At 36.6% G+C, this 13,199-nt stretch overlaps 1 pseudogene; it reads right to left on the minus strand.

Moving 5' to 3' along the window:
* Positions 1-5,293: 5,293 nt before the first annotated feature.
* LOC113296175 lies at positions 5,294-9,479 on the minus strand (annotated as a pseudogene).
* Positions 9,480-13,199: the final 3,720 nt, after the last annotated feature.

Genomic DNA, 13,199 nt, shown 5'->3' on the forward strand with positions numbered 1-13,199 from the left:
TTCTACAATTATACCCATATGGACAAAAACTAGTGAAATTTTGAAATGATTTATCTCTCAAACTACACCAAGGATGTTCGCAAACTTCATACCATTGAAAAGCATTTTAAAACACCTACGTAACGAGTATAAACATGGATATCAAATTATACATATTTCTCATACTAATGATAATCAATCAAATGGATAGTTTAGAAATATTTTCTTGTTTAAAGAGATAGGTCAACTAATAGTGGGACAAAAATTTAAACTAAGTAGGTCATCTAATAGTGGGACAGAGGTAGAATAAAAAATATAACGCGGAACACCAAATTTTGTTAACGAGAAAACCGAAAATGTAGACTAACCCCGGAACCTAGTCCAGATTGAATACCACACTGTATTAACCCACTACAGACTCTAGCCTAGTAAAAGTTAACTTCGGACTGGAACGTAGTTTACCCTAACCAAGTCTCATAGTGATTAAGGTACAATCGCGTTCCTTACGCCTCCAGAACCAAGCCGTATTCTTCGCACTTGATTCCATTAGATGATCTCACCCACAACTAAGAATTGCTACGACCCAAAGTCGAAGACTTATAAATAAATCTGTCTCCCACAGATATGTATATCCTTTATTCTGTTTTTGTTCAGTTTTTTGATACAAAGATCAAGGTGAAAAGGAACCAACTAATAATCCATTCTTATACTCCCGAAAAGCATCCTAGAAATATTAGTCACCTCACAATAACCCAACTGATTAACATGAAAAGTTATCGCAGAATCATAATAGTCTGAGTCGAAGAACTGTTGTGATTAATTTTTATATCTTACCTATCGGAGATAAATCTCGAGTAAATCTTAGAGAAGATAAAACTCAATATGATATAACAAGTAAGATCATAATACACAACTATAGAGAAAATAGTTGGATCTGGCTTCATGAATCCCAAATGAAGTCTTCAAGTCGTTAACCTAATAACAGTTTTGGAAAAACCTTGGTTAAAGGAGAATCGACTCCAGTTTGCAACTAGGACACATGAAAGTATCGGGATAGATTTCTCCCTTATATAGTCTTTTAGATCAGGGTTGCTTACAATAAAAGCTAAGATAGCTTAGTAAGAAAGCATCCAATATTCACCATTATATGAACTCCTGACTTAAGATTCAAGCTAAGTCTACTTAGAAATTAAGCAATCAATCTCCACCGTTAGATGGTCTTAGCTTGTTACACACAAATGAAATATACTTATATTTAGATATGGGTTATGAGCCGAAGTTAGCCATATGAACACTTTTGTCTTAGACGTATTCATCTAACACTTCTAGATCAAATATGAAAATCAATCAAGCATGATAGATAATCAATATCTAATTGTGTTTCAAATAGAGTTGTTCAATTGTTCACCATCTCATAGAAATACAATGAACAAATTGAATCGAAATAGGTTTGATTCGTAATATTGCAAAGTACTTATACAAGAATCCATTCATGAACATTAAGCCATGGTTTGCAAAGATTGCATTCCTTAAATCATTAATGTTTTAGTTCATGAGTATGAGAATCATACATAACCCATTCTAGAACTTCATCACGGTGTTCGAAAACTTGGTAAGCGAACAGCAGCTCTGGACCTTGGCCTAGTCAAACCGCTCGCAAACCCGGTTCGCGAACAACTTTTTCGGACCCAACTCAGGTAAACCCTTTCGTATACTAGGTACACAAACAAGAGATCCGGACCTTTTTAGGTAAATCCATACTAGGTAAGCAAACAAGAGTTCCGGACCTGAATCATCATAATACAGTCCGCATACTAGGTATGCATACTGTGTTGTATCCAGACATGGGTAATTGTTCTAAACTCTCATTTCAATTATTGAAACATCCTTGGAAGACGACAATGGTAATCTCACACATACCATTAGCTTCAAGTACTTTTCAAATGGTCGAATGATCAATAGGAAACTTCCCAAGCTAACATCAAATTACTATCTCACACAAATCATATAAGATGTTCAAGGTAATTTTCACATGATCATCTTTTGACTTAATATTTAGTTTCCAACAAATAGATTGTTTCCAACTAATAAACTCGTCAAGAATATGATGAACATAGCAAAAGCAAAAAACTTTCAATACTTATTTCAAGAAATAGATAAGCGAGATAAACTCGGCTCGAAATATCAAATGTGTATAATGTAAAAGTCTATATAGCTTTATGACTTAGTCTCATTAGAAGATAAAATAGAATAGACTTCTGAGTGAAAGATAAGTTTTAGTCTCCACATACCTTTTGTTGATGAAGTTCCTCCAAGCTCCTTAGTAGAACTTCTTCTTCAATTGGTGAACGCCGTGAAGTCTAAAGCTCAACTATACATTCTATCCTAATCCGAGACATAGTTATAAGTAGACAAGAAATCAACTATATAGTTTTGATCAACTAAACTTGAAAAAAAGCTTGTGATAACAACACTTGAGAGTTCGACCGAGCAGTGCTCCAACAATTTTGATCAATGATCAAAGATTTATGAATCAACAATTAATCAGCGACGAAAAATAAAATCAAAAGGGTATGATTAATGATTAGATTAGATTAGAAATGAAAATAATTTTTTATTTTAAAAATAATTTGGATTTTGGTTTGTTTAGGTTTATATTATAAATTTAGGTGAAGGGTATTTAAGTAATTTAAATAATTAGGGGTAACTTAGTAATCAACCCACTGCTAAGATACCCCTTATAAACCCATCCTAGATAGGAAAATGGTTTTGTATGACTCAGAACATGTTTCTTTTTTTTAACTTACATTCACTACTTCACTACTGTTTTGCTTGGGAGTGTACCCATCTTCCCTGGAGTATAACCGACATCCTTTTACACTCAGCTATTAAAATATCCACCGAAGATATTTTAGAAAGGAAAAAAATTTAAGGGATATTTAAATAAATACTGCTTCCTACCTGATTTTAGGATGCGATTCTTACTTGCAAGCATGGTGTATGGATCCTACATCCAACTAACAATATGAAATGTAGGTAGCAGAATACTTTTTCCTTTATTTTGGTAACCTATCGAAAGAAAAGAATGCTAATAGGGGTACCAATTTTGAGTGGGGGAGTCCCAAAATACATATAAGATAAAACATCTAGCTACTTTGATGGTTTGCAAATCTTTTTATTTCGAGTTTCTTGATGTGCCTTCATTTACTCTCCTTAAAATTTAGTTAGAATGATTCTGGTAGGCGGGAATAACCCATCTGCGCCTCCGTGTATAGCCAACAACGAAGATCTTGTAAGAGAGATTCTACTCCGTCTACCGTCTTTATCACAAGTACTCTTCAAATTTGTTTGAAAACGTTGGAATTCCCTGATATTAGATTCTTATTTCGTTCATAAACATTCCTACGGAACCGCCTTTCAGACGTTCCTAGTAAGTTTTTGCTCAAAATTGCATCGCATGTTTAATCCACACGCCACTACATCTCTTTACTGGAACAGAATTCATAGGGACAACGTCGTCGTCACCATCATGGTAAGTAGAATTAGCTTGTCCCTCTTGTGACATAATCATTCCCTATCCGCTTCGGTTTTCTTGGCTGGTTCCTCACGAGGCTTGCTGGTAGGCTTGCACGGCAACCTGTTCAACTAATACAGTAGTACGCTGTTGGAGGCTAACTTCTTAGATTTCCAACTAGGTTTTTGTACCAATATATACTCTTTATCTAGTAATAATGAATTTTTTTTAAAAATTAAAAATAATAAATAAATAAAATGATATTTTAAAATACGAAGTGATAAATAAATAAAATGCTATAAAATAAAATAAAATAAAAAAATGGTATTTTAGAATACCTTTGCTAAAATAAAATAAAAAAATAAAATTGTATTTTAGAATACCTTTGCAGTTTGTTTGTTTGCTGTCTTGCGAAAATAAAATAAAATAAATAAAATGGTAATTTAGAATACTTTGCGTTTTGTTTGTTTGATGTCTTCTTCTGCTGTTGGGTACCACGCCTAGAACCCGTGACCTCATGGTTATGTAGTACAATCTTTACCACTAAAGACATCGGAAGCATTGGTGCTTTTTATTTCCAATTTTGGTTATTTTATTTTAGTTACTAGGAAGTTGCTATTGTCACCCCCTGAATAAAATTTCATTTGAAATATAATTACTAGTAATTTTGGGAACATTATTTAAATACCCCTCTAAATCTACCTTTTGAAATATACTCTTATTCAATTTTTAAAAATACTCATATCTTCTAAAAAAATAGAAGGAACTAGTACAAGTTGCTTCCAGAAGTGGACACAACTAGCACAAGTTGCTTCTAGTTGTGCCCAGAAATGGACGCAACTTTATACAAGTTGCTTCAAGAAAGTGGAACCAACTTTTTCAAGGTGACTCCAAAAAACTTAATTTTTATCCCTCAGGGGTATTTGTACAAGTTCAACCAAAATGGAGGGTATTTATAACATTCCCACATTTTTTTCATAATCATATAAGAAGGTAATTCAGCATCTATTTGCATACAGCGATGCTTCTCAAAGAAGCTGCAAGCCTACGATTATAGAGACATGGGTTGTTTTTCAAAAGAAAAGTTGCATTATCGCAGAACGCTTTACATTCTCTTCTATTATTCGAGTCATGATGAATACTTCCAAGTCGATACCACCCTAAAATCCAAATAAACTGCAAATTAAGGGCGTACGTGATACTGACTCAAGGGGACTTATATCCAAGTCAGTTTGAGCATTCGCCTATTCACTGATATCTTTCTTACCTGCATCACTGTACTCACCTTTTTCAATTAAGCTTCAGCATTAGAAAAAAGGAAAATTAACTTCTGCAAAATATTACTGCTTCAGGAACTAAAAAGACATTCTATTAACATCTCTGAAAACTCGAAGTGAGCGCATTATAGTTTTAGACCATCATCCACAATACAAACAGAAGTGCGGCAAAGAAGCCACTATTTTAAACTTGTGAGCATCCGCTTGTAGATGTTAACAAGATCCGTGACATCTTACAACGCTAGTTCCAAAAAACAAACAGTTAACAACACCCCAGTAAACCTGCAGACCCTGCAGAAGATAGAGGAGTATCATAATCAATGTTATTATATATCACATGAAAAAAAATATACAGAAGAAAGATATAGTTTATTTACCTAAGTTAATCTTCGCAAAAAACTATCTTCAACCACAACAAGAAAGCATAGAACTGACCGGAAGCAGCTTCACCTGAAAATTCAAGCAGAAACGGGAAACCAAATGATGTCCAAACTTATCAATTATCATGTGAGGCATGTGGCTGCTAAATCTTTTGTAAGTTGAAAATGCGTAATGAGACATGGTAAACATAGAGATCAACTGACCTTTTGTACAATGCCTTCACATCTTCACCCAAGGAAGGACTATCCCAGAAAGAATCATCCAAGTCTTTCATATCGACTTCCTCCATTTCAAAGTCACGATAACCACAAATCTCATTCCACTCAAACCACATCTTAGACATTACCTCCTTCCGAAAGCTTGTGTGGTGGTCTTCCACCTCGGGCGAGTCTGCTGCCACCAACATATAGGTATATACTTTTTTGCTTTGACCAGGTCGGAATGCACGGCCAATTGCCTGTCGGGTAACCGAGGGATTGAGATGAATATCTAAGATCAATAAGCGAGATGCCCCGACTAAAGATATTCCTTCTCCACATGCCTTTATTGAACCAAAGAAGACTTTTGCATCCTTGGAATTGTTAAAGCGTTCCATTGATATTTCCCTCTGGTACTGGCTTGAGTCACCCGAGATGACAAATATTTCCTTCCCCAGGCTCCACCCTCTAGTTTTCACCACTAGCCTCTCTAGAAACTTCAGTGGGAGGAGATATTGACTGAAAACTAACATCTTCTCCCCAACAGAGTCACAAAGTGCCATTAAATTCAAGAAAAATTTTGTTTTCACTCCATCAGGGACTTCTACTTTGTTAAGAAGCTCATCAATCTTAGCCTCCTTAATATGTCCTTTCTCACCTGCGGCGCAACTCTCTGAGAGTTCTTTCAAATGAGGGTGAACATAGTCTGCGCTCCCCACGGATCTTCTCTTGAATTTTTCCAAATTTCTCAAGTTTTCTACTGCATGCTTTTGTTTGGGGTTAAGAGTGAGAAGTAAAGTCAGATCAACGAGTCCTGGAAGTTCATCCAGAAAATTACCTTTATAGTAGTGTAAAACCTTGCCTGTCATCTCAAGGAGGTCTTGTATCACCATGTCTTTCCTTCGGAAATCTTGATCATTTTGTAGGGTCTCTTCAACTAAATCATAAAACACTGTGTCTCCCCCGCCACTCTTAATCTGCTTCCTGACAGCAATCTGCACCCTGCTCATGACCCTCCACACAACAACCTTTGATGTATCTAACTTCAGAAATTTTGGGCGCACAAGATTCAAAATGTTGAAAACCTCTTTCACATGATTCTGGAATAGGGTTCCAGATAATACAACCTTCCGAGGAGTTTGAACCAGTGAAGGGAGTGGAGCAGATCTGTGGTTTCGTTTCTAGGCGTGTGGCCTTCATCCAAAATAAGTAAAGTAGGAACCTTAAGGAGTATATCACGGCAGTCAGCTGCAGCTTTGCTACTTGTCCTGTTAGATACGATGCTTGCGAACTGTTGATATCCAAGAAACAAGATTCCTTTGTGCTCCACCCATTGTTTTAAGATATCCAACTGTTGCTCTCGACGATTGGCTTTTGAAGAATACAAGTCATACAGGGGAATTTCTTCAACGTGCCATATTTTAAACTCCCTCTTCCAAGTGTCCAAGATTCCTTTCGGCAACACCACAAGTGGTCTGGCATTCGGATATTTCACCAGGAAGCTTTGCATAAAACTTATGATCATAAAGGTCTTTCCAGACCCTGGTGCATGGGCCAAAATGCAACCACCTGGACGGTCGCACACTAAATTCCTAAGCAAGAAGTTGAAACCTTCCATTTGGTGAGGCTTCATTTGCTTCATGTGCCTCAGATGCACTGCTATCTCAGTCACACCAAAATCTTGATCCGATGCATTCGCAATGGTAAACCGGGATCCTTCAACTCGTTCGCAGTCCTTCGTTGTACGTGACTGGGACATGTAGCTAGTTCTGCTAGTCTTGGTTCCCTGGGCAAAAGGAGGAGAAATATGAGTGAACTGCATAGAGTATAAACTATCCAGAAATAGAACTGACAGATGTTGGAGCCCATCATCAGCCAGCGTCATTGACAAACACAACAAAATGCAGGTAGAAGGAAAAAATTAAATTGTTATCAAGAAGCATACTCCCTCCGTCCCAAATGAGATGAGCTAGTTGGTTTTAAATCTTGTCCCTTAAATAGATGAGCTATCTCTCTAATCAATGAGATATTTCTTAAACTTCCATTTTAATTGATTATTGTTACTATAAGAAATATGTATAATTTGATAGTCATGTTTATATTCTATGTGTTTTAAAATGCTTTTTACCGGTATAAAGCTTACGAAAAACCGTGGTATAGCTTAAGAGATAAATCATTTCTAAGTTTTACTAGTTATTATCCATAAGGGTATAATCGTAAAAAATATTTACCATACTCCCCTTTCCTCCTTGCCTTAAGAATTGTGCAAACTACAATTAGCTCATCTAATTTGGGGCGGAGGGAGTATTAACTCGAAATATGAGATTAAACTGGAGATCAGCTGCCTAAGAGATCTTAAGGTAAAACTGTTGGAGAACTACAGCAAAAGGAACATACCTTTCCCCACTGGAAGTCAAATTTTTGTTCAATGCTTTGTCCAATCAGCGTATCGTACAAACGTATCCCATATCATCTTCGAGAACAAAAGAATGCTCACATTCGTTTGCTTCTGCAATGTGTTCCGTAGCAGCACCCTGAGACGGAGAAATATCCTAATAAAAGAAGGCAGCTAAATGTTAAGATTCGAGCCTATGTAATACTTCCAGCACAATATAAACCAGGTTACAAATGAACAACTCCGAATCAACAATAATCAATATTCTTTCTGTTGGTTGAATTTGGACTAGCTAAACGCCGAGCAAGGGAAAAAAACCTGACTATCAAACTTAGAAACCAAAATTCCATGTCTTAATCAAGTAAATAAATATACAATTTCATTTCGATAGGCCATGTTACCCATGTACCATGAAGTTTATTAAAGAAAAAAAAAAAGTCATGTACCATGAATATGATTCCATATATTGTCTGAATGGGAACACTAAAGAGAAGATAGATATTATTTGAGATATGGGTAACTACTAACAGGAAAATACCTTGGAACATTCTATTGCGAGGTTCATCTCCATCCAAATATCATCGAAACCATCATCTTCACCGCCACCACTCCCCGAGTCACTCATTGCATCATCTTGTACATGACATACACTCCTTTTGATTTCTCAATTACTGTTTCACCACAAATACCTTCATCTTCTTTTTCAACATTCCACTTTCGCTGATCACTTCCCTGCATACAATAATATCATCTATCATTATTACAGTTGAGCAAACTCTCTTGTTCCTTATCTTTTCTCAAAAAAAAAAAAATGATAAATTGGAATTTCACTGTTTTTTTATCCTACTTCATTCAAGGATGTTAAGAATTTTAACAGCAGCATATAGTGGGCAACTCAAAAATGCAACTCATAATTAATATAGCACAATGTACTCACATTTACATGTATAGCTGGTTTTTCACCAACCGGCTTCTTCAGAAACTGCGACTGGAAATCGCATGGAGCGCTCATATGTGCTCCAACAGGTGGAATCCCCTGACTATCACTGCGAGTAATAGAATTCCTTCTCCGGCGATGCTCTACATGGTATGGGGTCGGTTGGGATCCTATCACCATTGCATTGTTACAACCTGGCGTATGCAAACCAATCAGATCACCACCAGGTGTTTCCGTTCTTTCATCAGAAACAGGTCTTGTATCCTGAATCTCATCTTCACCATCCAAATCAATAACAACTTGAGATACCACATTACTAGTTCCCCAGCAACTTCTCGGAGACGGTCCGGCTGAAAACGAAGGATGACTAAGCAGTGATGGACACAACTCACGCAGAGAATTCATAAACTCCCATTTCTTAGCAGATAGTGCTTGAATCGGTTTTGTAGCACTCCCATACATGCCATCATCCCCATCCAACTGTTCCATCATACTAGGTGAGGAATAGTCGATGATATCAGAAACACCACATCTATGGTACCTATATTTCTCTTCAGCAAGTGATTTCGACGTAAACGAAGCCTCGGTATTCTCAACTTTTTCATGAAACGTTTTACTCTTCACATTTCTTGTAGAATAAAAATCTGTTGTCAACAGAAAAATACATATAATGAGAACAACGAGTGAAGTCCAGCATAAAACAAGTAACAGCTTAGGAACCCAAAAAAATTGGACACTTACTATCGGAAGTCGAGTAATCAAATCTTCTTTTTAGTGGATTAGGTCGAAGTTGTTCCATATCTGCAACTTAGTTTGCATGAAGCTTTGTCTGTGTTAAATGATTCACTTGAACAAAACACAAACAGAGAATGTTTAAGAATCACACTTTGCAAAGGACTGAGTTAGCTGGGGTTTTAGAAATGGATATAAGAGGGAAGATACAATGGAGCAAACACATCTTAGACAATCTCTAAGTTTTATGTATGAAACGGAGAAGATTAATCGATGCTGGCTAGGATTGTGGTGGTTGTCCTTGTTTTCTCCGATACATGCATGGGAAATTGTAAAGGCTTTGATGGGTTTACTCGATTACCAATGCGACCCTCCAATTACCTTTACGAATGTGCCCTCCAACTAGAGTGGGTCAGGTCGGGATTCACTCTCGGCTGATTTGAGCCATTTGGCAGCCGTGTATAAAAAGTTACTTTTCAACTTGCTTCAGCTGAAAAATCAGAAATTAGTTAGGAATATAATTCCATGACATTCGAAAGCAAAAAATTTATGAGAAAATTGGTTTTGATCTGGGAAATTTACGCTAAGGTCCACCCATGCACTACCCATAATATCATGCCTCTAATTAATAAAAGTTTAAATTTAGGCCCTGAATTATTAAAAGACGCTCGTACTTTTATGTATATTGTCAATCTTCTAATTAAATAAAATTTAAATTTAGGCCAAATTATTAAAATATAGTAAAATGATGTCCCAACCACTGCCTCTCACCACCACCTCCGACCACCAACGACCACCACCACCTCCCAACACATCCATATGGCATGTGTAACGAGAAGTTACACATCTGTATGGCACGTGTACGTAAAAGTTACATGTGACGCCCCAAATACTAAACCTGCTTAGCTGATTGAATTACAACCTAACTGAAGCATCAAGCCTAGTTTACTGATTTTAAGAATCACAATTACATTAACTGATTTCCAAAACCATTCCATATACTCTAATATTATACAGTGAAAATCTCTCGAATGATATGAATATAATAATGTGTTGTTTTACAGATTAACAAAACAATACATACAAAAAAGATAAACAAACATCTTCCGTTCGCTAGAAACCTTAAGCTACGAAAACGAATATCTTCACTTGCACCATTTCTTCTGATCACTGAAACTGAAGTGGGAACGCATGCGCACATCATCCCATAAGGGTGCTCAATGAAAACATATAACTCTCAAGTAATCACTAACATGCTACACAGTTCTAAAAGAATATAAATTAAAATAATCAGGAAGAACCTAATCATTCAACTATTTATGCATCATGAAGCAGGGGTCACTCTAACCTCGCCAAACTCATTGGAGAAGACGACACAATAACAACTCTAATAAATAATAATAACATCGTCCACACAGAGTGCCCAGACAAACCATGATTCAGAACGTTACCATTATCAAGATCAGAAAGTTAGTCAAACAAGTATAATATGCACACGAGTGGTTTCCCAAAAATAAAGTAGTATATATAATAACGAAACGGGGAAGAAACCGCCATAATAGGTAATATTATAACGGGGAAGAAGCCTCCCTACTATATATTATTTATATACTATCGAAACGAGGAAGAAGCCGCCCTACTAATATATTAATACGGGGAAGAAGCCGCCCTACTAAGTAATATTAAAACGGGGAAGAAGCCGCCATACTTAACTTAGCAAAGAGCTGTGGGGAATCACAGACACTCCTTGCGGGGAAATCATACAACGCATATTGCACGCACATCAAGACACATACAAGCATTTACATAGATAGTGAAACACACAAACATGCCAAAAGTAATAAAGACTCATCATGCTCGCAATAGAAAGAATGTTCAATAATTACAAGAAGGTTACAAAGTTCCCACCTGTTTTGATGACAAGCCATGTGTACCTCGAAATCCACAATTCACTACTTCATCCTTTAAGTCGATCGTTGTTAATATAGATTATTTGTTAATCACACAAGAACTCTAATAAATTAGACAGTAGGCTCACATAATGTTCATAACACAGTGTCATACAAATGTTTAGTTAAAAGTGATATATCTAATGGTTCTAAGCCTATCTAAGGCTCTACATTTCTTTCATTATCTATCTTTAGCATATCTAAGGGTTTACTAATTCAATTGGGTTGGTTCTATAGTCTATTAGATAGGTCTTGAAAAGATATACAACTTTGCATAAGAAACCAAAGTCTAATTCGGACCACAAGGAGTCCAAAACCTCAATTTAGGAAAATGGCCCTAAGCCCAAGCCCACTAAACCAGCCAATTAGTCTAAGGCCTGGTCCAACTGAGTCAAGTAACGGCCAATAACAGTCAAACGGGTCTATTAACGGTAAACGTCCATCCAAGGTCAAGTCCTTGTCAAAAGGTCAAGTAAAAACGGTCAACTGAGTCAACTCAGGTCAAGACAAGAAACTCGGTGAGTCCATATGATTCGACTCAGTCAGATGGCTGAGTCAGGAAAACTAAGACTGAACAAGAAGAAGACTGGCATGAGTCAATGCACATGCTAAACACCCTGTTGCACCATCATGGTGAAACACACCACAAATTTCTATCTAAGATGCACTTCTAACTCTAAAAGCAACCCTACACCTTACTAACCACAACCTCCATTCCTCATTCTTGATACTTCTTAATCTCTTCTGCAAGACTAAGCAATTACAGCTCCAAACACATATACTACCCCACTAACCCTGGAATCAAGGTTCAGCTCCATATCAAACCCCTTCATATAAACACAACACTTCTCTTCTCACTGAAATCACTTGCACATTCAACTCCAACCTGAATCTCCACTTCTGCCAATACTACTTCGTATAAAAATTATAACTCCAACACTCTGCAACACCCATTACAGTTCCATTCCATATCCATCTCCAAAATCCTATAACAAGACAAACAAATTCTAATTCCTCGTTACATATTCAGTCCACTCTTAAAAGTAACACCAACACCAAGACATACACCACTTTAACTGAAATCCATACTAGTCCTTTTATAACATTTGTAACCTAACTACAACTTTCATTGCATCACCACCACCCTTTCTCAGTTCATCTTGTTCTTATTAAATCCACCACCAACCTAAAACTTCAGCTCAGATCAAATACATTACATTGCTAGCAATCCATCTTCACATCTCAACAACATCACCACACTCTCGTAAACTGCCACTCAAATTCACCACAGCCATCACTAGTCCATTACATACTCCTTACCCCTTCCACTCCAGCTAATACTATCACCATTAAAACAGTCCCTTAACATCACCAACAATTACAGAACCACCACCATATACATCTCATCCCCCGTGACATCAACATCATCACCTAAGTCTTGGAACACTTGAATTACCAACAGTTCTTCTCACTAGACTGCAATCCAACACAGTTTTATGTAGTTAACATCAATACTACTTCTAAAACTCATTTATGCTTTATTTCCAACATGTTCTAACCCCTGTAGCATAAATCAATTACCCAAATTCAATCACTAACTCTAGATTGTAATAACATCAACTCTTCTTCGAATCACCACTCTTTAATCCATCTTCTTCATATGTAGATTCCCAACTCTTCAAACCCAAATCCTCATCTCCAATTCGTCTAAACCCTAACTCGAATCTCAAACTCCTAAAGATACCAAAACTAAGCCTTATACAACCCTTTATCTCTATTTAACAAAGAACCCAAGAAATAAATCACCAAATCGAACTCAATTTCACAAAGACAGAAAG

Source organism: Papaver somniferum, chromosome 7, assembly GCF_003573695.1.
Source record: "Papaver somniferum cultivar HN1 chromosome 7, ASM357369v1, whole genome shotgun sequence".
NCBI lineage: Eukaryota > Viridiplantae > Streptophyta > Magnoliopsida > Ranunculales > Papaveraceae > Papaver > Papaver somniferum.